Source organism: Malaclemys terrapin, chromosome 11, assembly GCF_027887155.1.
Source record: "Malaclemys terrapin pileata isolate rMalTer1 chromosome 11, rMalTer1.hap1, whole genome shotgun sequence".
NCBI lineage: Eukaryota > Metazoa > Chordata > Testudines > Emydidae > Malaclemys > Malaclemys terrapin.
Window position 1 is genome coordinate 29,212,792 of NC_071515.1, and position 24,638 is coordinate 29,237,429.

The 24,638-nt window shown below is 42.3% G+C and overlaps 1 long non-coding RNA gene across 1 annotated transcript in view; it reads right to left on the minus strand.

Moving 5' to 3' along the window:
• LOC128845675 (uncharacterized) overlaps positions 1-24,638 on the minus strand; it is a 53,112-nt gene that overhangs the window by 17,769 nt on the left and 10,705 nt on the right. The window contains exons 2-3 of the long non-coding RNA XR_008446701.1: positions 22,874-22,934; positions 22,605-22,640 (exon numbers count right to left, since the gene is read on the minus strand). This is a non-coding gene — a long non-coding RNA (uncharacterized LOC128845675). The remainder of the gene's footprint in view (positions 1-22,604; positions 22,641-22,873; positions 22,935-24,638) is intronic.

Genomic DNA, 24,638 nt, shown 5'->3' on the forward strand with positions numbered 1-24,638 from the left:
ATACATGACTTTTGGCTTCTTATACGTGTGCCAATGCATTAGGATGGCTCTGCCTTGTCTACAAGATGGTGTTGCAGCATTTCATCTAGGTACAAGTGTTATAGCCTCTTCTGAATTTTTTTCAATTTAGTCAACTTTTGCAGTTCAATGACTAGTTCATTGAAAGGTGAGAAAAGCAGAGTCTTGAAAAAACAGGAAGCTTGTTTCCCCTTCCAATCTAGGAGTAAAAACTAGGTGTGAGAGATGCGATATACTAGTTCTAAAATCTCGAAGGAGATGGTGATCACAAACAATAGGTTCAATTCATCTACTTACAGATAATACTGCCTTTGTTTAATAAATCAGTTACTTCTAAATGCACAAATGTATTTTGGTAAGTTTAAAGTTTTTGCCTTACGTACCCAGCACATTTAAGTTTAATTCAATTTAAAAAAAAAAAACAAAACACCACATTTTAAAATGCTGATTGTGCATTAATTTAATTCCAATTTCCATCCAAATGCAGCTTGATGCAAGTCACAAATCTTAAATAAATGTGTATGGGTATAATGTATCTTCCTAGTTAGCAAAAAGAGGTACCCAATTTTGTATAAAGGCTACATTTAGCTGCAAATAAGCAAGTTAAAATGGTTACCAACCCATGGGAACCCCCACCCCCTTACACACACACAAAATAAAAACTATTTAAATCATTATTTAAGTTAATGATTTAAAGCACTTTGATTTAAATCAGTCAATCGACCCCCTGCCATAAAGCTTCTAAAAATGTTACTGTGATGGGTTTCCCCCGGGGGTGCTATTTGGAACTGGAGTACCACTGAGCCCCTGACCCACCAGCCTGAGCTCCCTCTCACACTGTACTTTTGTGACAAGCTGCAAAGCCCTCCACCCTGCACTTTCACCAGCATACATACAGGTAGGAAACACAACCAGCTGCAGTTACATGCAGGCTCTCTGACTTGCCCCTGCATAGGAGGCTACAGCTAAGGCAACTCCCAGCTCCTCAGGCACACACCTTCTTGGGAGTATAAATCCAAAACTATACTGTCTTGTGCGGCACAGGGAACTGTACAGTGTAAGCTCATAAAATTCACATCCCCCACTCAATGTGGAGAGGAATGTGCAACACCCTTTGTCCCATACACTTCACTCCAAATCACTGGTTTAGATAAGCAAAAACAAGTTTATTAACTACAAAAGATAGATTGTAAGTGATGAGTGATAGCAAACAGATCAAAGCAGATTACCTAGCTAATGAACAAAAATGCAAACTAATCTTAATATACTAAAGAGACTGGATATGAATAATAGATTCCCATCCTAAGAAATGAAACAAGCAGGCTGCAGATTCTTAAGGGGCAAGCTGAACTTGCTTTACAGCTTGGAATCCCCAGGTCTTTCACTCACAGGCTAAAAATCCCTTTAGCCTGGGTCCAGCACTTCCCCCAGTTCAGTCTTTGTCCTTAGATGTTTCCAGGAGTCTTCTTGGGTGGGGAGTGAAGAACACCAGATGATGTCACTGCCTGCCTTATATAGCTTTTGCATATGGCGGGAACCCTTTGTTCCCAAAGCTTGATTCCCAGACCAGTCTGTGGAAAAATACTGACATCCCAAGATGGAATCTAGAGACATGTGGTCTCATCATAGCAGTCATAAAGTCATAGCAGCCATTACTTGGAGACTGTGTGTAGCTTCATAGAACGGCTCACCAGATGAGAGATAAGCTTCTCCTAAGGCCTATTGTTTTTCCTAATGGCCCATTGCCCAGAAGAGGCCCTTCCCCACCCACTACCTAGATTGAAAGCATCTTGTCTAGTGGGCGTTACCCAGGTGTAACTACATTTGAAACACAGATACATAGTCAATATTCATAACTTCAGATCCAAAAATGATACATGCATACAAATAGGATAATCATACTCAGCAAATCATAACTTTCCCAATTACACCTCACATGATTCATCTTGCATAAATTATAATTATATCATAATCATATTAATACTATTACTGAAGATATGGGGTGCAATTTCACATTTACATTTTTTCAGTTTTAATTTATAGGATGGAAATTACTTTAACTTGCATATCTGGTAGTATTAACTAATGGGCATACATGTAAACATATGCTAAATAAAGGATACAAACTTTTCTTTAACAGCTTTGTAATAAAGCAGTAAAAGATTGTTCAGAAATGGAGCATACAAGGCAACTTCACATAGACTTGGCCACTGCATCTGCTACCTTCAGTTTATTTCTCATGGCAGAAATGGTTTAGATAAAACACCACCACATACCAGTTAGCTCCTTCCACAAGGATCCACATACCTGGATACAATTGTAGGATCAGGGCCCAAGATCCAGAGGATCCTGCTCTGAATTCAGCTCTAGGGAATTAGTTTGTTTTAGGGGTGACATGGGACTATACAAATTGAAATAGATTTTAGTCACTCTAAAGATAATGTTTTGCTTAATTGGAACTGAGAGGTTTTTTCAAAGTGTGTTTTAAATAGGAATCCAGTCTTTTTTTTTTTTAAGTCAGAAGCAGGATTAAAAAAAAAAAATCTAGTTTTATAAAACACCAAAGATGATTATAATAGAGAAAAAAAAAAAACTTATTTCTTCATTCCTCCAGTGTGATTACTTTCTGCATTTGACAGGATTTTGACTTAGAGAGTTTCTATGGAATTTTCTGGATATTTCATTTTTAAAAAAATCTGAGAAAATATAGTGTGGGACTTACCTGGAACTAGATTTAATTTTTTTGTTTTAAATTCAGAAGGTTTAGCAAAAAACTCTACATTTATGGTGTTGCCTGTCCATTAGATAGTCTGAAAATGAGTAATTATGCGCCAATCACATTGGACATCATTAATAAGTTAAAAAGATGAGGAAGGAGGATTACCAGATGTCTGCTCTGAAAACTCCACCTTAGAAGCTACGAGGAGTCCGGTGGCACCTTAAAGACTAACAGATTTATTTGGGCATAAGCTTTTGTGGGTAAAAAACCCACTTCTTCAGATGCAGCCCAAATAAATCTGTTAGACTTTAAGGTGCCACCAGACTCCTCCTTGTTTTTGTGAATACAGACTAACGTGGCTCTGATACCTTAGAAGCTGTAAATCTTTCCTTTTTGTGCATCATCAACTATAACAAAAGGTTCTTTAGGTCAAATTATGTCTTCAGCTACACCTGTGCAACCCCCTCCAATGTCTTCAGCACAGGTGTGAGTCATTGACCCTGCCACTGGGGGCTAGTAAAGTTATATTAATAATGCACAAAAAGGAACAGAACCCATTTCACTCCTCATTAGTACAGAGCTAACAAAAAAATAAAAACAAGAACAAAAATATTGCTAAACTTTGTCACCAGAGTAAAAAAGAGAAGATTCTGGATCCATACAGGGAGCACATCTGATGAGCAAGGAAGTGCCATGCCTACAGGGGATTTTTTGTTTTGTTTTGTTTTTAAAGGCATAAACACTATTTTTCATTTGACTACTTGGGCCCTGATCCAGTAAACTGATCTGCATGGAAGGCCCCAGGTAGTCAGGCAGGGGTCCATCTGCACAAAGCAGCTTGCAGAACCAGGGCCTTCTTTTGTAGCTATTGTTCATAAAGTCATTCTTTGTAGCTGAATAAGAAGATTATATAAAAGGACATTTTTACATTAAAGCCAAAATATTTCCCCAAAGCCCTTTATACATGCAGCCCAGGCACCACAGCACCACTCAGTCTAAATGCAAGGCCATGTCAGACGTTCAGAACAAGGAACACGTTGGAGACAGGAGCCTGAGAAGCCTGTCCCAACTTGGGGACCATCACATTTTACTAACATCTCTAGATTCACCTCCTCCTCCTCCCCACAACCCCAGTAAATTGCCGAGGCCAAAATGCTGCCAGCCAGTAGCCAGCTCAAAGCAATGTCTTAAGGGCTCTGCAACGAACTGCAGCCCAACATTTACTCCAGCCCCCAACTCGGGCTTAATGAGGGTTAATTGCCTACCAGCACAGCCTGAGCGGCCTGCTCCCCCGCACCGGCTCTGGGAAGCAGGGGAGGTGCCTGTACACGAGTCTAAGCAGCGGTTTTCCCCGTTCACAACACACTCGACAACATCTCTTTCAAGAGCGAAAAGCCGCATGGAGACAGCTTGGCATAGCTGAAGCCTGAGTTGTGTGCCTGAAAGTGCCCCCAACTGGCGGCGGGGGGAGGCGGATACTCCAAATGCCAGTGACGGCCAAGTCCTCCCAAAACCATGAGGCTCAGACTCAGCTCAGGGGGTCATTGATGTGCGGGAGGAGAACAGCGTCTACCCCACTGAGCATCCACTAGCCAAAGCCACAAACCCCTCGAGAGCAGCCAATGACCTCCGCGGAGAACCGGCCCGGGCTGGGGGAGGGAGGCCGGCTGGAAGTACCTGCTGCTGCCGTGTGGAAAGAGGCCAAGGGGAGCCGGGCTCCATCCGCCCAACACCGACAACTTTCTAGGGTTATCGGGGGAGGGGGGATACGTGCGCAGAGACGCCTGGCGGGATCATACGATGAACACACAACGGCCAGAGAATCACTCACACGGGCTGCCCCAGCGGCTGGCTCTCGCCGCCCCCCGCAGGCACGGGAGCGCCCGGCAGCCGGGCATTAGCCAGACCCATCCCCGCCACTGCGACTCCCTCCCTAGCCCGGTCAGACACTCACGCCGCTCGGAGGGAGATCTCCTCACGGGCCCCGCCTAAGGAGCGGCAGGACAGGGAGCGCCAGCTGGGGCGCTTGCGGGCTGCAGTGCAATCTGCCCGGCTGGGAGATGAGTGGCTTTGCCCGGTCCCCAGCTGGACATCAGCAGCGCCCTCCTCCGCGCTGCGCAGGGGGCCCGGCCAAGCCCCGGGGGCTGGGGGCCGATCGGCGGGGCCGTCTCTCAGGGAGGAGTCAATTGAAGGGAGCTGGAGGACAGGGCGTCCTTCCGCCCAAGCTACTCACTCCGCTCCCCGCTGCTGCTCCTGCCCCCGCTGCCTGCAGATCGGGGAGGGGGCTCTCATCTTCTGAAGGAAGCAGCATGGATCGGAATCACCCCCCCTCCCCCGGGATTTAATGCATCCCCCGCTCTCCAGGTCCAGACTGGAACTGAAAGTGCCGCTCGTTTGGGAAAAATCAACAGCCACCGCCATGCAATTCTTCAGCTGGTTGTTTCACTTAACCTGGGTCGGTGATTAACCACCCCCAAACCCAGAGGCGCACACAGCTCGGTAGCGGCACCTGCTGGCCCCAGAAAAAAGCCCTCACAGGCTACCCCCCGTGCGATAGACTAGCGGGATTGGGAAGAAGGCGAGACTGCAACACGTTTGTTAGAATAGCTGTAAACAAACCAGGTCGTGGATGTTATCTTACAAGAACAAGAGCTACTAGGATGTGCTTTCAAGAGATACCCTTTCAAAACAGGATCTCTGTGTCTTTGTACAGCTGTTTCCAGGCACCAAATCTGATAGTAAGCTGTTTTAAAAAGAGTTAAATGAAAGAGATGAAATAGTCTAAAATGATACTATTAGGTTAAAATAATTTACAAACCACACACTAAGGGCCTGACTTTGCTCCCGCTGAATTCAGACCAAGACCAAATTTCCTTACCTATGTTACAAGCAACACATTATTGTATTAAAACAAAATAAACAAATACAAGTGATTTATTTTTCACTGTCTGCTGTTCCTCTACTTTTTACATTTCTCTTTACCTGGCTAATGAAAATGAAAAAGTCACATTTGTTTGATTTACATATAGCCAGTTTCCTGTCAATTTTACTTAATGACTCGCATGGATTACTACAAGCTTGCAGTATTTGGGCTGAAAGACTGCAATACTTAAAAATTCTGTTTCAATGGGATTGTTGTTTTGAAATTAATGGGAATATTTTTAAGAGCTTTATGTATTATAGAATTGTATGGTAATAAAAACCTGTATTTTAGCATAAGTATGATCTACTTTTAATACAATGTTATAATACCATTGAATATTGAATCATTAGGTGTTGTTTAAAACAAAGGAAGAAAGCTGTATGGGGGAAGGTTAACCCTAAGTTCTGGAGTGCAGTTCTCTTTGTAGGATGGGCACCTAAGAGAACATCAAATAGTGTGCAATTAGTCTAATACAGAAAAATTTAAGTTGTAATGCATTTTCTTAAAACATTAAAAACACCCCTTCTCCAAAAGATGGCCTACTAGAATCATTCCATTGTTATGGAGTCACATCCATTCCGGTTGGGAAATAGCTTTCCAATATTTATAATGATTTTGTGTGCTCAGGGATGTGCTACCAGCACTTTAACCAGGGGCCCCAGAAAACTGTCACCTTTTGCCTGAGCAACCAATACTACCGGGATGCATGCCAGGGAGTGGGCACTGGGAACAACAGATGAAGTGCAGAGGCAAAGAGCCTCTATGTAGATGGCACAGGCCTACTGTGGATTGAAAGTATTCAACAGGTGAGCTTTTCCACAGGCAAGTAAACCATTCAAAGATGTCCTCCCCAAGAGCTCCCTCACGCAGGTTTTACTGCAGGAGGGGATGATCTCTCTGCAGGTAGTGCAGCACAGTGTAAAACAAATGTGACCTCAAGTTATCTGCGTCTGTGCAGACTTGTAAGAGGCTCCATGGGAATTTTCATAAATATCTGCTAGTTGATGCATTTCAAAAGCAAAATATTTGCTGTTCTAAACAATATTAATGGCCGCAGAGATATGTCTCAGAGATGGCTTAGCAGTTTCCAGAAATGGAGCTGACGCCCATTGGTGGTAGAGAAATCAGTCCAGCCTTCCCTTCAGTTTGGGTGTGGGATTTTTAACATGCAACTTCTGGGAGCCCCAAGAACCCTGTCAAGCACCTACAGTTAAAGGACTGTCAGCATTTCCATTATATATCCCTATTAAAATGGTTATAATACTCAGGAGGAAAGCTGGGTTTGCGCTGAAACATACAAGATCTCAGCCTAATAAACACCTTAAGTAAACAAACAAAACAAACACATGTGGCTGTTACAGACAAGTGCAGAAAGTTTACCAGATTCCAAAAGTTATTAGGAGCTTGTCATTGATTTCAGTGGAAGCAGAATTGGGGCCCCATAAGGGGACCAATACTTTTATGTATATATTTATTTCTTAATAAGAAATTAAATCAGTTGAGTAATGCAAGTTATGACAAAGAGTTTTCTTTTCATAGCATTCTAGTACACAAGTCTATGCTGAACCTTGATTTAAATTCTTCCTACGTATTCAGCCACTACAATGTATTGTATCAATAATCCACAGAGTAGAAACTTCGTAAATTGATGATACAAGAAGAGTGTTTAACACTGATATCATTAAGCTCTAAATGGAAGCACCTAATACATTGATTTAAATAGTACTGTTCAAAGGAAACATTTCACTTTTAATGATAGACAGGGCTTCAGTGGATAGCGTGATGGTAGAGTGCAGCTTCCCATTCAGAGGGCCCTGATAAAGTACAGGCACCCTAGGTGTGTTAGAGTCAGAGAACTGTATGCTGCAGAGAAAAAAACAGAGCATATATCATTCTGGCCTACATGTCCATTCAAGTGTTGATGACAGAGTTTTGCATCTAGGGTGACCAGACAGCAAGTGTGAAAAATCAGAACGGGGGGAGGAGAGGGGCGGTAATAAGAGCCTATATTAGGGTTACCATTCGTCCGGATTTACCCAGACATGTCCTCCTTTTTGTGCTAAAAATAGCGTCCGGGGGGAATTTGTAAAGCACTCACAATGTCCGGGATTTCCCCCTCCCCCGGCACAGCAGAGTGAGCGGCTGGGAGGGCTGCAGGAAAGTCCCGGGCTGGACTCCGGAGCAGCTGGAGAGGAGCTCCGCCCTGCATTCTGAGCAAGTGTCTCAGCACAAAGTGCAGCCCTCCCCTTTTGCAACTGGGAGCGGTTTCTGCCATGCAGCGTAGCAAAACGGGAGCGAGAGCACTTTGTGCTGATACAAGGGCAGCTCTCCCCTGCAACCCGGTCCGGACCTCGGACCGGGTTTTGTTGTCCAGGGCCAGGGACCGGGTTTTGTTGTGCTGGGGAGCTCAGCCACGTGTCCGGCTCGCATAGAGCCCAACACCCTGTTCTGAGCAGCAGGGTAAGGGGGGCAGGAGAAGGGGCAGGGAGGTTCTGGAGGGGGCAGTCAAGAAACGGGGGGGGCTTTTGGGGGGGAGTGGAGAAAGTTTTGGGCAGTCAGGGTACAGGTAGGGGGTAGGGTCCTGGTGGGCAGTTGGGGGGGGGTCTTAGGAGGGGGCAGTTAGGGGACAAGGAACAGGGAGTCTTAGGTAGGGGGTGGGGTTCTGGAGGGCAGTTAGGAGCAGGGGTCCCAGGAGGGGGCAGTCAGGGGACAGGGAGCAGAGGGGTTTAGATGGGTTGGGAGTTCTGGGGGGGGCTGTCAGGGGGCAGGAGTGCGGAGAGGGATCGGAGCAGTCAGGGGACAGGGAGCAGAGGGGTTTAGATGGGTTGGGAGTTCGGGGGGGGGGCTGTCAGGGGGCAGGAGTGCGGAGAGGGATCGGAGCAGTCAGGGGACAGGGAGCAGAGGGGTTTAGATGGGTTGGGAGTTCTGGGGGGGGGCTGTCAGGGGGTGGGGAGTGGTTGGATGGGGCGTGGGAGTCCCAGGGGTCTGTCTGGGGGTGGGGGTGTGGATAAAGGTTGGGGCAGTCAGGGGACAAGAGGCAGGGAGGCTTAGATAGTCCTGGGGGGCAGTTAGGGGCAGGGGTCCCAGGAGGGGGTAGTCAGGGGACAAGGAACGGGGGGAGGGTTGGGAGGTCAGGGGGGGCGGGAAGTGGGAGGGGCAGGGGCGGGGCTAGGGCGGGGCTCCTCCCGTCCTCTTTTTTGCTCGCTGAAATATGGTAACCCTAGCCTATATAAGAAAAAGACCCAGAAATTGGGACTGTCCCTATAAAATCAGGACATCTGATCACCCTATTTGCATTATTGTTAAAACACATACACGCACACAAACTCTCCCCCAAGAAAGAAAGAAAGAAAGACCAATTAAAACTGGTATACTGCTTTGAAACCTGTAAAAGCCAGAAAATTCATAGTTAATGCTTTTCATGCCATCCTTTTAGTAATCATTAATTCAAGCTATTGCAAGGATATGACCACAGTATGTGATTTTATACCCCTTACTTAAAAACAATCCATCACAGCATAAATAAAGAAATACACATTTTACTAATTACTTCCTTCAGAGTCTGGGAAAAGCATTTAGCTGGCAACTTGATACATGCTGCATTTGCAGCAGAATTTCCAATCAATCTTAATGGGAGCAGCCTACCTGCTACAGTCTGAACTAAGAATTACTGGTTTATGGTTCTGCAGGATCTAGGCATCATGAATGAATTAAAGATAGGAAGTGAAATCCTGGCCCCATTGAAATCAATAGGGGTTTTGCCATTGACTTCAGTGCAGTCAGGAATTCACACAGAATGAAAATCTCAATTATAAACTTACTTCCCAGTCCTGCAAACATTTATGCATGTGCTTAACTTTATTACCATGAATAATCTCAGTAAAAGTTAAGCACATATAGAAGTGTTTGCAGGCCTGGATTCTTAGAGCCTCATCCAAAGCTTATTGAAGTCTGACTCTAATCATTGACATCAATAGGCTTTGGATCTGGCCCTTAGGAATTTAAGTCAGATCTTTTTGCTTATTTTAAGTTGCTATGACTGGATAAGCAGGCCAGGTGCACCTGTCACAGTACAGGAAATTAAATATTAAAGAAGACAGAGTACTGTTAAGGAGTGGTTATCTTGCACGGAAGCAGTGATGTTACTTCACTAGAAAATTTTCCAAATTTTAATTTAAAAACAATTTAAATTAAATTACAATCAATTATTTTACTTACATGCAAATAGTTTTTAGATAAATAGTACTTTGAACTGAAAATTAAGAAAATCTATTTAGTAATTTATAGCTACTATATATTTTCTCAAGTCTGTCTGGATTAATTTGTAATTGAAGTTTCCACTTTTGACCTCCAGTCTTGAGGCAGTGAATGTGTAATTCACATGCCAGTAACTTGTAAGACCTGGTAGCCCTATTGTACAAGCATTTCACAAGATGAGTTCCATAAACTTCAAATGGAAACTGTATGCAGAACACTTGCAGGGTCAGACTTGGGTTTCCCTATCCATAATTAATCTAAAAAAATCTAACCTATTTTAAAATCATTTCTGCATCACCTGCTTATCTCATGTCACAAGCCTATAATGAACTGTATTGTTCAAACAACCACAGCATCAGAGAGTGAAATGGAGGAGTGCAGATGGACTTAAGGCATGGGAACTACCTATCTATCAAGCCATTATTTTTTCACAGATACCAGAACATTTTAAATATTTAATTAATAGCAGAACATGGGAAATAGCTTACTGTGTCTTCCAAAGCATCCAATTGTTTGTGCATTGATTTGAATCAAACATTTACTCTATCACATTTATTTTTATTTTAAACTGAGGGGCACTGTATTCAAAATGAATATCATTAGACACAGTTAACTATGCTATGAAATGTTTAACTCATTAAGTGTGGAAATATTAGGGCCCAGTCTTCAAGAGGACCTCAAAGCAGCCTCTAGGTTTGCACATGCAAATATCTATGTGCATAAATAAGTGAATGGTAGTTTCTGAAAATCTCCTCTTATACTATCAAGGGATGTCATGAAGTTCTCCTTAACTTGGCATGGGAAATCATTTGTAAATAAATGTAGCACCTGTAATCTGCCATACTGTTAGTTTAAGACCCTGTCCACATTACCATTTTTATCTAGATCCCCAATCCTGCAAATATATGGGTAAAGTTACATATATGCTTAAGTGTTTCAAAGATCAGGGCCCAAGTTTGTGACAAGCTGCTGACACAGTTTGCGCTAAGCATGTTTTGTGTCCATGCACCACACAGTTAAAGCTAAATTACCACCACAACTAAGTGTTTCTCCCTGCCAGAGTTGGACATTGGTTATGTTCATGTAGTCAGTATAACATGACATTGTTTTTCACAGTGTGAATAGGACTACTTATTCATACTTTTGAAATTAATTAATTTAACTGGTTTTTCTAAGCTCTCTATGCTGTAAGACATCCCAGAGTTCCACATGCTACTGCTCTGTGTGAATGTTTTTGCAGCACTCTAACCCCTGCTGAAGTAGTAGAGGATACCCGTCCAGATTTCCCCCAGAACGTACTGATACAAACACTTTTAGACAGTAGGGTAGTTATATGTACAAACACACTTTTGATGGCAGAAAAAAAATGCTGTATGGCCATAAATTGATCCAAGAAGGTTACCATGCTTCTTCTAGTTTACAAAATCATGCTTGTTATTGTTGTGTGGATAGGCCATAATTGTATACTATTCTTTGTGATAAACATTGCTACGGAAAATAAAGATGGGATACCCTAAAGCCCCCACTTGATTTCCCAGGACATCCTTTTTACAGAGGCACTATATTTCTGTTCATTCTGTCTAAGTAAGCATAAAGGTTCAAAAGAGAAAAAACTGAAAAGTCATCTCTACTCAAACAGACAAACAAAAATTACAATTGCCAGGCACAGCCACCTACTAAAATCTATCTGCATGTGCAGTAATGTATCTATTATATAGGCTGAAAAAGATAAGGCAGTCTGAAGAGAATCCATACAGATGCTAAAATGTTAAAAGAATAATAAGTTGAATCCCCCTAGTAATTGTAGGACCTGAAAGATCTTTGATTTAACATGAACTGGTTGATTTGCAAAAATATATATTTGAATGGGCTTCAAAGTGAAAGCCATGGTTGAGTGCAAAGTAGACATACTTTAAAGTAAAAAGGAACTTTCAGTTCTTCATAAACTTGCCAGTTTGAAAAGCTGTCTTTAAATATATATATTATTTAAATAATCTCTCCTACCAGGCAGATATTCTAAAGCCAGTTCTCTTTGCTATAGGTAAGAATGTTCTCTATCTCATGAGTGGTCCCCTCCCCCTTTTCTTGCTTTGTATTCCTACTTTTTTTTTTTTTATTATTGACCTGTCTGCATGCAACTGACATTTACTGAACACTTTTCTTAAAGTCCATATTTTTTGAAGTATTTTTCATGTTGGTTGTAATTGTGTCGATTAGAAATAAGAATGACTCAGATTGGAATCTGTCAGAGCGTAAGGCATAAAAGAAATGCAATGCTGCCCTACTTTTCAAGTGAGTTATGATAGCTAGCTACACTACAATAGCCACTGCACATTAGTTGCAAACCTTAGGGCACAACATTGATCTGTAGACCAGTTATTTTTGGAACTTCCCTCCCTCCTGCCACTAACAACTGGTTTAACAATTTTTACCTTTAAAATTTTAGATAGATATAAAACAGATTTATTCATTCTAATAAAATATGAACCACTCTGATAAAACATACGTCCCAAAAGCCATAGCCAGGAGAGGAACCACAGGGCACAATGTTTAAATGAATTTCTTGGCTTCCTCAAATCCTGTGTAGTTCACTCTTTGCAAATCTTCTATGCACTGAACTGCAGAAATGCATTTCAGGAGATTATCTAGGGTCAGAGGGCATGGCACTATATAAAAATCTAATCTAGATAGCACACCATCTGATCCACTCATGTCTCCTTCTCACCCACTTCTGCTTGGATTACTCATCCTCCTGATAAAAGTAATTTATTTGTGGTGGTATGGGTCTATGTGGGCAGTATGAGGTCTGCCAGAATATGGGTGCAAATTAACTCTGCCTTAGCTGCCAACCAGAAGGAAGGTAGTAGAAAGGCAGAGGGCTCAGTAGAGCACAGAACAGAGTTGCCAATCAGAGGGACAGCAGATGGACCTACTGGATGTTAGCCACACAAATGAGGGGAAGGGAGCTGAATCAGAAGAAGTACACCACTGAGCACAGTTAAGGCTGAGGGTGAATCTCAGTTTGTTTATGCTCTAATCAGAGATCTATGAGGCTCTCTGGGGAGATCAGTGTCAATGGCTTGATATCAGACCTATCCGCTTAGTTTGGGTGTTCAGATGTCTATGAGTAGGATGATCATATTTCCTTTGCTGAATATGGGACACCTGGTAAAATTATTCGTATTCAAGCGAATTCAATGGCGATCAATCAGAACTATGCAGTACAAACATTCAAATTAACATCAAGTTGACTGAGTCCCAGTTAAAAAGAAATACTCCGTAGCTGGATTCTTTTTATTTACCTTCTTATTTTTAAGGCTTTAGGGTTCACACGGGGAGGGGTGACACAGACATATACTCCTGTACACCTCTCCCACATCAGGGGGGGAGGGACGGGGTGACCAACCAACCCGATTCTCCCTGCCTGGCGTTCCCCACCCTCCATGCCTGGCTGGGCCCCTGAGATGGACCTGCCTTTCCTGGTACCTCACGCTGCATCTTCCTGAGCCATCATGTGGGGGAACGGGATGTAGGGTCACATGGCCCCCTCCCCAGATTTCTGCCAGGGTTCACACCAGAATGTGGCCAGCAGCAGCGTTTTGGTGCTGTGCGGGAGGGAAGGGATGTGTGCTGCTTCCAGCTGCAGGGGAGGAGGAGGGAGAGAAGGGATGAGGTGGCCTGTGTCTTTGCAGAGCTCACCTCTTCTTCTCCTCCCCCTACACTCTCAGTGTCTGGAAGCAGCTTGTCCCTTCCTGCCTGCACAGTGTTGAAAGGCAGTTAACACCTCCAGACTGCTAAGGGTTTTAAGCATAACCCAAGTATCAGAGGGGTAGCCGTGTTAGTCTGAATCTGTAAAAAGCAACAGAGGGTCCTGTGGCACCTTTGAGACTAACAGAAGTACTGGGAGCATAAGCTTTCGTGGGTCAGAACCTCACTTCTTCAGATGCATCTGAAGAAGTGAGGTTCTGACCCACGAAAGCTTATGCTCCCAGTACTTCTGTTAGTCTCAAAGCATAACCCAGTTACCTCCTGCCCCCCCCTCTACAGTGTGGGCAGGAAGGGGTTAAGCCCTAAGGATGCATTTAACTGGACTACAGGGGCTTCAGCGAACCAGGCCATGTGGCTCAGCAGGGGAGGATGGAGCAGCCCTGCATTCCCTGGGGGCAGGAGCAAGGGTGTGGGAGGGTAGGGGGTGAAGATGGTGCTAAGCAGCCCAAGGACCTGCTCTGGAGCCTGCAGGCTCAGCGCATGAACAGGCTGTAACTTGCTGCCCATTCCTGAGCTTAGCTGAGGGGCGAAGAGGCTTCCCTGTGCCAGTGCTGTGCAGGGCTTTGGCACATGCAGAGCTCGGTTCCTTCTGTCCAGCACCCCAGGCTGGGGGGTCTTGGGCTTTCCCGGGGCACCGGCCCAGCCAGAGGCAGTGGGGGGGGGGGAAGGAGCCTGCTGGCCAGGCTGCTGGGGAGCTGAGTGCTCCGACGGGGGGCTGGTTCTCCACACAGCGCTGGGAGCAGGATGTGCCCTGCCAGTAGCGATATGGAGGAACAGCAGGGGGGGAGGGGCAAAGGGGAAAAGCAGGGAGAGGACAGCGAGAGGGGGAGCATGTAAAGGGCTGATGGGTGGGCAGCAGAGGTGACACATAACTGGCCGCTGCCTGGAGCCTGCCCACATAGCTCGCAGCACGCAGTCAGTGTTGGCCAGAAACGGGCCAGGACCCTGCTGGCAGAGAGCTGGCACACAGCAGGGGCTGCACTGATGGACCATGATGGGGAGCGGCTGGACCTGCGCGCTGCAGCTTCATCCCACCATCAGCCTTGCACACTCACCTCCATTGTCAGCCATGGGACCTCCTCCACTCACCACTGGTGGGAGGGCGAGCAGGGATCCGGCCAGCAGCAGGACCCGCCAGTATTAGTGGGGGGAGGACAGAAAATACGGGACAATTTGCCCGTTTTTAAGAAAAAGTCAGGACACCTGCAGGAGGGCTTAAACACGGAACTGTCCCTTTAAAAATGGGATGTCTGGTCACCCTATCTACGAGGATAGACAGGATTAGGTTTTTTTAGTTACAATCAGGCTGTTCAAAGGCAGTTCTCTTAGCAGAAAAGCAAGCAACAGTTCAATTTTTCAGCCAAGCCAAAGAGGGTAGTGCAGCAATGTTTGAGCCTTACAATCTTAGCAGCAGTAACAACTATTGCTGCTGGACATGAATTGACATGATTTAAAAGGGAGAGTAAATCTGGCAAGATATGATTGCAGTCATATAGTTTAAAGGCAGTATTTTTCCTAAAAGGTAAGCAATAGTTTAATTGATCAATAAAGCTAGAGAAGGCTTTGTAGTAAAACAAACTATGATTTGATTACTTGCTCCTGCAAAGAAAGAAGATTATTTTTTAAATTTTCTGTTAGGAGGGAGATTGCCTGTAAGATTTTTTACTACGGCTGTTGATTAACTGCAGTTAACTCATGTGATTAACTCAAAAAAATTAATCGCAATTAATCACAGTTTTAATTGCACTGTTAAACAATAGAATACCAATTGAAATGTATTAAATATTTTTGGATGTTTTTCTACACTTTCAAATATATTGATTTCAATTACAACATAGAATACAAAGTGTATACTGTTCACTTTATATTATTATTTTTATTACAAATATTTGCACTGGAAAAATGATAAATGAAAGAAATAATATTTTTCAATTCACCACAGACAAGTGCAGTAGTGTTATCACTTCATCATGAAAATGCAACTTATAAATGTAGATTTTTTTTTGTTACATAACTGTACTCAAAAACAAAACAATGCAAAACTTTAGAGCCTACAAGTCTACTCAGTCCTACTTGTTCAGCCAATCACTAAGACAAACAAGTTTGTTTACATTTACTAGCGATAATGCTGCCCACTTCTTATTTGCAAGGTATATATATGCCAGATATGCTAAACATATCTTCATGCTTTGGCCACCATTCCAGAGGACATGCTTCCATGCTGATGACGCTCGTTAAAAAAATAATGCATTAATTACATTTGTGACTGAACTCCTTGGGGGAGAATTGTATATCTCCGGCTCTGTTTTACCTGCATTCTGCCATATATTTCATGCTATAGTAGTCTCAGATGATGACTCAGCACATATTGTTCATTTTAAGAACACTTTTGCTGCAGATCTGACAAAACGCAAAGAAGGTCCCAATGTGAGACTTCTAAAGATAGTTACAGCACTTGACCCAAGGTTTAAGAATATGAAGTGCCTTCCAAAATCTGAGAGGGACGAGGTAGGGAGCAGGCTTTCAGAAGTCTTAAAAGAGCAACACTCTGATGCGGAAACTACAGAATCCGAACCACCAAGAAAGAAAATCAACCTTCTGCTGGTGGCATCTGACTCAGATTATGAAAATGAACATGCGTCGGTCCGCACTGCTTTGGATTGTTATCGAGCAGAACCCATCATCAGCATGGACGCATGTCTTCTGGAATGGTGGATGAAGCATGAAAGGACATATGAATCTTTAGTGCATCTGGTATGTAAATATCTTGCGACGCTGGCTGCAACAGTGACATGAAAATGCCTGTTCTCACTTTCAGGTGACATTCTGAACAAGAAGCAGGCAGCGTTATCTCCTGCAAATGTAAACAAACTTGTTTGTCTGAGCGATTGGCTGAACAAGAAATAGGACTGAGTGGTCTTGTAGGGTCTAAAGTTTTACATTGTTTTATTTTTGAATGCAGTTATTTTTTGTGCATAATTCTACATTTGTAAGTTCAACTTTCATGATAAAGAGATTTCACTACAGTACTTGTATGAGGTGAATTGAAAAACATTATTTCTTTTTTTTTTTTACAGTGCAAGTATTTGTAATAAAAATAAATATAAAGGGAGCACTGTACACTTTGTATTCTGTGTTCTAATTGAAATCAGCATATTTGAAAATGTAGAAAACATCCAAAAATATTTAAATAAATGGTATTCTATTAGTAACAGTGCGATTAATCGCAGTTAATTTTTTTAATTGTTTGATAGCCCTAGTAACCAGATTTAATGCCAATATTATGATATATAATTATATTTTAATTTTTAAAAATAAATGGAATGTTCAGCATTAGATAAGATAGGGATGACAAAATTACCAGCAAGCCATGCACACGTGGGGGACCCATGACAGCCTCTGGCTTTATGTTGTTATGTAATATGAGCAGTAAGTATGCATGCTAAAATTTTACTATAGAAATAAGGGTTGTGAATTATTGGATTGGGTGGACTAGAAATTTATGAGTTCTGAGGAATATTAGCTTTAATATTAGCTATACAATTTTTCTTGTGTCCACACTCACTCAGCATGTGGGCCTCTTTAATCTTGCACCAAAATCTGAATCATTAGGTAATTCCGGAAAAAGATATGATTAGAGGTAACAGAACAAAACTCAGTTCAGATAGTGAGAACTGTTGTCCCTTATTCTGTTAAGGGGTCTTAGAGGCAATTTGCAAAGAAAAAAAGGGAAACAAACGAAAACCCCAAACAAAAACTTGGGCTGGGCCATTTCTTTTTCTTTTCTTTTTTTGGTTTATTTATGATGTATAAAAATGCCTGAAAAGTGGTGGAGAGCTTTTTGTTTCTGCATTTCAGCTGGAAGTAATATACCTGATCACAGTAACACTCACTTTGTGCAGTGGTTTTCCATTTTACTTTGAACATTTTCCTAGCTATTCACATGTCTGTGTTTGCACATTATAATGGTATTTCGTGCTTGTACAATAGATTTATCAGTAAACATTAGTAGACTGAGTGGATAAAAGATTTATGGAAGTAGATTCTGTGTTGCATCTTCTTTGAGATATAATGCAGAATGTAAAGATCAAGAGGGGTGAGGACCAAGGTGGTTTTATGATGGATTCTGAGTTGCTCTGGAGAGCCCACTGGCATCTGAGTTAAGGTCTAGTTAATAGCAGCCTTACCTGTGCTGCCAATGGGTTATTCTGCAGACCAGAATCCCCATATCACTGAATGATACAAGAAAATAACTGCCATACCCCATATTCTGGGGCCTACATTAGGGGTAATGAAGGGCTGTTTACATTAATAAGTCTTATGGTGCACCGGTATCAGATGGGAATTCTTCCCTGGCCCACTGCGGACTGTGCATCCCAGCTCTTGAACTTCTGACCATTGTCATATGTGTCTCAGAGGGTCACTAAATTTGTCCACCCCTGACATAGGGGCTCGAGAAGGGACCATAATCTGGGCAAAGGGAATAATGGGGAAAAAATCTTAATAGGACTGAGGGAAGACAGCAGCCAACAAGCACATTAATTCTAAAAGAGAAATCATGGAATGACCTGACATTTGGATTAGTAGGGTCACACCAAATATGTCTGTACAGTTAACATACTTCGTTATTTGAATAGCCTATTTTATATACAATGTATGTCCTTGGGATGGAGTTTTAATTAAAAAAAGTTAGCTATCAAGATAAAACAAAAAAATGTTTGGCATTTTGAGACTTATTTATGTAACTTAAGGCTGATAGTAGGTGGCTTCACCATACTGGATTATTTTCAAGAACTTTTTAGAGTCAAAGATTTTTTCTCTATAAAAATCTAATCCTGTGACAGATAAAAAATAAAACATTAAAATCACAACTTCTTCAATCACTTTTCTTGAAAAAAAATTCCACAGTGATATACTAGACTGTTATGATTTGTAATCCTAACACAAGAAAGGAAAGCTAACAGAATCAAAAAGCCTTAAGGTCCTTTGTTTTAAAGACATGGCAAAAGATTTAAAATCCAACCACATCTCATTCATCTCCAGAAATGCCCAGTTTGTAAACCAAACATTTTTTTTTTGACAATTTACAAACTATTACATACCACCCCTCTGCATGTCAAACTTGGTATAGTTTTAGGGGTCCTTGGCTTTAGAGCCTAATACTGCAAGGTGCTGAGAGTCTCCTGGGAGGTGCTGAGCAGGGGAGGAACCAGTATGGAAGATGGTATGACTGGCAGAAATCAGGGCAGAGAAGTAGGCAGAAGTAGACTTATGCAGAGCCTTGAAGGGAGGATGAGATGCCTAGTGCTTTCAAACACATATATACGACAGACTTTTGTTTAATGACAAGACTGTTGGACAACAAACCTCTTGCTGTTCTTGATGGAGACAAACTCATGACCATATAATGTAAAACAAGTATGAAGGGACTTTAACAATTTATGACAGTGAAGAACGTGGGAGTTTTCTGTATTAACTGGATTACTTTTATTGGTAGGTTTGGTGGTTATTGTGTTGCTGGCTAAATGGTTAAATCAGTCTTAGTTAGCTTTGGTTTGCAGAACTAAACTTAGTGATTGTAGCCAGCCCCAATTTCTGGTACTCGGATGGCCAATGTAGGTGCTAATTGCTTTGATGTTTACCTCTAGTGATATGGAATCAGACTCTGGTTTATCCCAGGAGGCAGAGGGAAAGTCCCAGTCTGTGTCTTAAGAGGGATTAAGATGGGAATTATTAAACAAAGAGCTTGAAAGCAGTTAAAAGCTGAGCCTCTGAAAAGCCAGGAAACACAGAGGGTCTGAAGAGAAGGAAGCTGTTACTTGGTCCCCAAGAGAACAGGGGTGGAGGTGGGTAGCAAGGCTAAACTGGTCCTGCTTAACTGCCTGAGGGAAATGCTAAGCTTAGGTAAAACAATGTGTTAGGATTTTCTTGTTTTAAGGTTTTTCCTCTCTGTTTGTTACATTCCTATGGAAAAATAAGTGGCATTTTGTTTGAACAAGCTGTTCTCTGTCACTGCCCTTTCAAACTGTTCACAGCTTCCAGAGAGAAGCGTATAGGATGGACCAAAACTCAGCTGGTCCTGCTGAGAACTCATGGTTGGTGAACAGGGGTGCTGTGTGACCAGAGACCCTGTCTAAGACTATGTCTACAGTATGGACCTTACAGCAGCACAACTGTACCAGCGCAGCTGAACTGCTGTAAGGTCTCCTGTATAGCCACTCTATGCTGGCAGAAAAGAACCTTCCTGCTGGCATAATTAAACCACCCCCAATGAGCAGGGGTAGCTATGTCAGCAGGAGAGCATCTCCTGTTGACATTGCACTGTCCGTACCGGCACTTTTGTTGGTGAAATTTAGGTCAGTTGGGGTGTGGTTTTTTTACACCGCTGACTGACAAAAGTTTTGCTGACAAATGTGCTAGTGTAAACAAAGTCTAAGAGTGAGATGAACGCAGGATTCCACCCTAAGAGAAATATAGGCATGGGCTTAGCAGTTGGAAGGGGTGCCCAAGGAGAGCCTGAGTGAGGGGTCAAAGGTACTGCTCATCTTGGAACCTTCTTTGTAGGAGAAGCCAGTATCATTTTTGGTCTTTCACTCTAAGGGATCAGTGTATTTGTGGTTATATGTAAGGAAATACTGATTTGTCAGAACAATACTGCAGCTGGCTATCATATCCCTAGAAGGAAAAACTTAACAATGGCAACAAAGATATACTAGGAGGTTTGAGGAGGAAGGAGGATATGACATATTCTTTTGTCAATATATGGAATTGGACATTGGTTTTGGCAGCAGCCTCACACAGGAAGAAGTGATCCTATAAGGTGGGAAAACATTTTGGCTGGAATTGTGGGCCGTCAGCACCAGGGCCGGCTCCAGGCACCAGCTGAGCAAGCTGGTGTTTGGGGCGGCAGATTGAACGAGGCGGCATTCTGCCCAATCCTAGGGCGGCACGGCCGCTTTTTTTTTTTTTTTTTGTTCCGCTCCGGCCGCCCTGTAGGGGGCGGTGGCGCGGAGGACGGGAGAGCCTTGCAGCAAGCCCGGCAGGGCAGCCCGCGTCCTTCCCTCCCAGCCAACCGGAGCGGAGCCCTCCCGACAGGCGGCAGGCAGCAGGCGGCGCGGCGCGAGGGGCCATGTGGCAGCGCCCCGCTGTAGCCCTGGCTGCCCCCCTTCTCTCTCTCTCTCCTGCCCGCTCCTTCCCCCTCGCCCCCGCTAGCTGGTCCCCCTGCACCCGCGCTCCGGCCGCGCCGCAGGGTTTTTTTTTTTTTGCTTTGCCATTCTGGTCACCCCGGTTTTTTTTGTTTTTGTTTTTTTGCTTGGGGCAGCCAAAAAGCCAGAGCCGGCCCTGGTCAGCACTGTTGTAAGTCAAGCCCTTAGTCTTTCTGTGTCACATTTTCTGTGTCAATTACTTCCCAAGTATGTTGTAATGATTAATTAGTTGTATGCACAGCACTTTGAAAACATAAAGCATTATACACAGTAAATGCTAAATAATATCAATTTTACTAATAAGAAAGCACTCAAATCAGAGAAATATTTTCTTTAAAAATCACAAGAAATTCCTTCATTCACTTCTGTTTTATCAAGCCTATACAACAATAAAAAGAAAATCCCATGTAACCCAACAGAAAGCATTCTAAGCAGTGCTAGAGATGCTCATCCTGGATGCACAAACTGGTCTGCAGAGTAACTAAGGGCTTAAGCAAACACAAGGCATTAAAATACTACAAAGAGGATCAGAGAGACTTGTGACTGAAAAATCATGAACCAGAATTATAATCAGTAGAGAAGTCAAACTGACATAGAGCAGGTAAATAATAAATCAGGGGCGAAGGAAAGCTGTGGCTATCAACAACCTAACAACCATATTACAATTAAAAGAGCGATGTTTTTTCTTCAATTCATGCACTTAATTCTCAGGATCAATAATGAGAGTAGCACGTATGAGAAGATGGAGAATACATGTGCAAGAGTATGGCTGTGGTGGAGTGAATAGATCATTCCAGGCAACACTAATAAATAAAATAAATAATAATGTATGTATATTTGTATGTGAATATACATATAATGAATCTAAAGAGAGAGTGACACTGATCGTCATGGTAGCCAGGTTCATAGCTCTCCTTCAACCTTAAAAAGTTTGCTTGTTCTCAGTCTCCTGGAATCACACTGCCTCTGGTAACCTTGGAGAACAAAGGCTGTACTGCAATATTCCACATCAGATTTGGCCACAACACATGGCTGAAACTAGGGCTGTCTCCCTTCCCAACTGAAATGTAAATCTTTGTGGTTCCCAAAAAATTATCAGACAAAAGAAGGAAAGTCACCATCCACATGGCCCATTGACATCCCCAGAACTAAGAGCCTTGTGTACTCTGAGAGCAACAGCCAAAGGACTAAAATATGTCACTTTTCATACCAAGGAAAACAACACATACTTCCAGAGTCTAGTCACACCCTATAGTAAACACCAAGAGCAGTCTCAAGGCCAGCCCATCAGACATCATTGGCTAGCACAGAGCATATAAAACAGACCCAATCCAAACTCTTGTATTCATACTGTAAATGTTTGGATTGTATGGACCAAGACATTTTTTTAGTGTTTTTCAATTTATTTTTTCTCAAGTAAGGAAGAAAAAAGCCCTTACTTATATAAAATTAAAAACTTCTGTACATTAAGTCATTACTATCACTTACCTCTGGTGGTTAATAAGAGCCTTTGGTGATGTCAGATGGGTTTAGCAGGGGTTAACTTCCTGATGGAGACATTTTCCCCACACATATTACCCTCCCCTCATGTGTTTGTGTGTTTTGAACAGCCTGTATATAAGAGTAATAACTTCCCCTCTATTTCCCAAAGATAGTCAAGGAAAAAAATCATTGTAAGAATAATAATTTAAAATACAAAACTCCAAAACAATACCTTCTCCGGTTTAAGAATCACTTCCAGGGCAGCCCACTGCAAAAAATATATAAAAAAGAGATGCTAGACATGCAACTCTTGGAGTCTGAAAAACATTTAAAAATACAAACAGATCTGACTGCAGGCAAAAATTGAGATAACTGTAGGATTGAACACAAGGTTTGGTAGTGACTATAAATAGAAAAATTAAAACAGATTGTTTTATGGTTGTGTACATTCATGCATTTAGAACTAAGATAATGTGTGTCTTAAAGAAATACTGTACCCACCGTGTGTAGTCCAACAGTGTGAAAGATTTCACACTGAGATGTCAATGTCACTAAGAACAACCTGTAAACAGCATTAAAAAAATTATGAAGCCAGAGTTTTAAATAGTTTTTCATTATATACACAATTTTCACAAATTTCCTGCTCCCCCCACAATCACTAACTTTGCCCAAACTAAATCAACCTGCCTAAATTATCTCTGCCAGAGGACATTTTCTAGAAGTTTGTGGTTAATTGGATCAGGTACTTGTCAAGTCTGAAACTGTAGGTTTTCATTTTTGCAAAATTCCCCTAAAACATTTTGCTGCATCATATCTCAAAAACACTTTGGTCTGGAAACTGCACATTGGCTTATCGTATAATTCCTAAGGACTGATGTCTGTTTTCATAACTTTTTTTATGTTAACATGCTATATTGTTTACAAACTTATGAAAGCACCATGGTGTTTACAACTGTGCACCTCTCTTTGGTAGTTTAAGAAATTCTGAACAGAACGAGGAGGGTACATGTGAGTTTGAAGACTTAAATCCTTTACATAACTTAATCCCCAATTACCTTATTGTCTGTGGCAGGCTTCAAGCCCATATCCTTAGCCATATGCTCTAATACTTCTCTGCAGGGTCCCTGGCAAAGTTAAGAAAACTTCATCAGATGTTCTAATGAAGGGACCCTGACAGAATATATAAGCTCTACAGGAGTAGAGATGTGCTGGGAAGCTGCTGGAGTTTTTAAGCTAACATCTTGCCTCTTACCTTTCATATACGAATAGAACAAATATCTATCCCTCCCAAACCTATATTTCTACAGCATCTTCCCAACTTACCCTCTATATACAGTCACCGAACACCCACCACTATCTACCGCTACTCTAAAGAAGAGCAAATCCAACACATCCAAGTCAGAAAAAAATTCAATATACCCCTTCACTCTTTTCTATGTAAAGTTTATTTTAAAAAAAAACATATTTTATTTCTCAGTTTGATTCAGTGACCCAAAAACCCAAGCACTTCATTCTATAAAGAAGACTTCTCAGGTTAGTAGTTAGATTTTTACTATGCCACTTTCATGTAGAGGTCTAAGGGGAGTTAATTTGCATATAAAGTATAACAATTTTATTGTTAATTATCCCAAGGGTGTAGTGGTTGTTGTATTTATCACACACACTAAAAGTACAACACATGTACAGAAGCTCCCCGACTTACTATTTTAAAAACAAAACCAACCAACCAACCACTTCCATCATCCAGAGGGGTATTAATGTAACTCTCTGTCACTTATGGTGATGTTGTTAATTGACATTCAGCGCAAGGCTCACAAAACTCCACTACATCCAAATATATCCCTGACTATTAGAATCTCTCCAGGATCCTAGCAGTAGATGACTTTCCCCTACATGCGTTTTGTACCACTCACTGTTCAATAAGTTCTCTAGTTTCATGGTTATTCCATAACTGGAACAAACTGTATTTTTCTGATCTCACGATATGCTGCAGTAACTCTGCCAGGCTCCAAGTATCAGAGGGGTAGCCATGTTACACTCAATTTTACCTAAGACCTCTCAATTTTTAACTTGGCAAAATAACTAAAGTAATTCCTTGAAAATCTTCTTTTCTAGTTACAAAATCCTTACCTACATCATCAATGAAATATTCCTCATGATTTCTCACAATCACCATCTATTAAATCAAGGATACCAGAATGCACTTTTTGGCTCAAGGAATTGGGATATATAGAAGATAAGATGCTGTGTAAATCCAGAGTAGCTC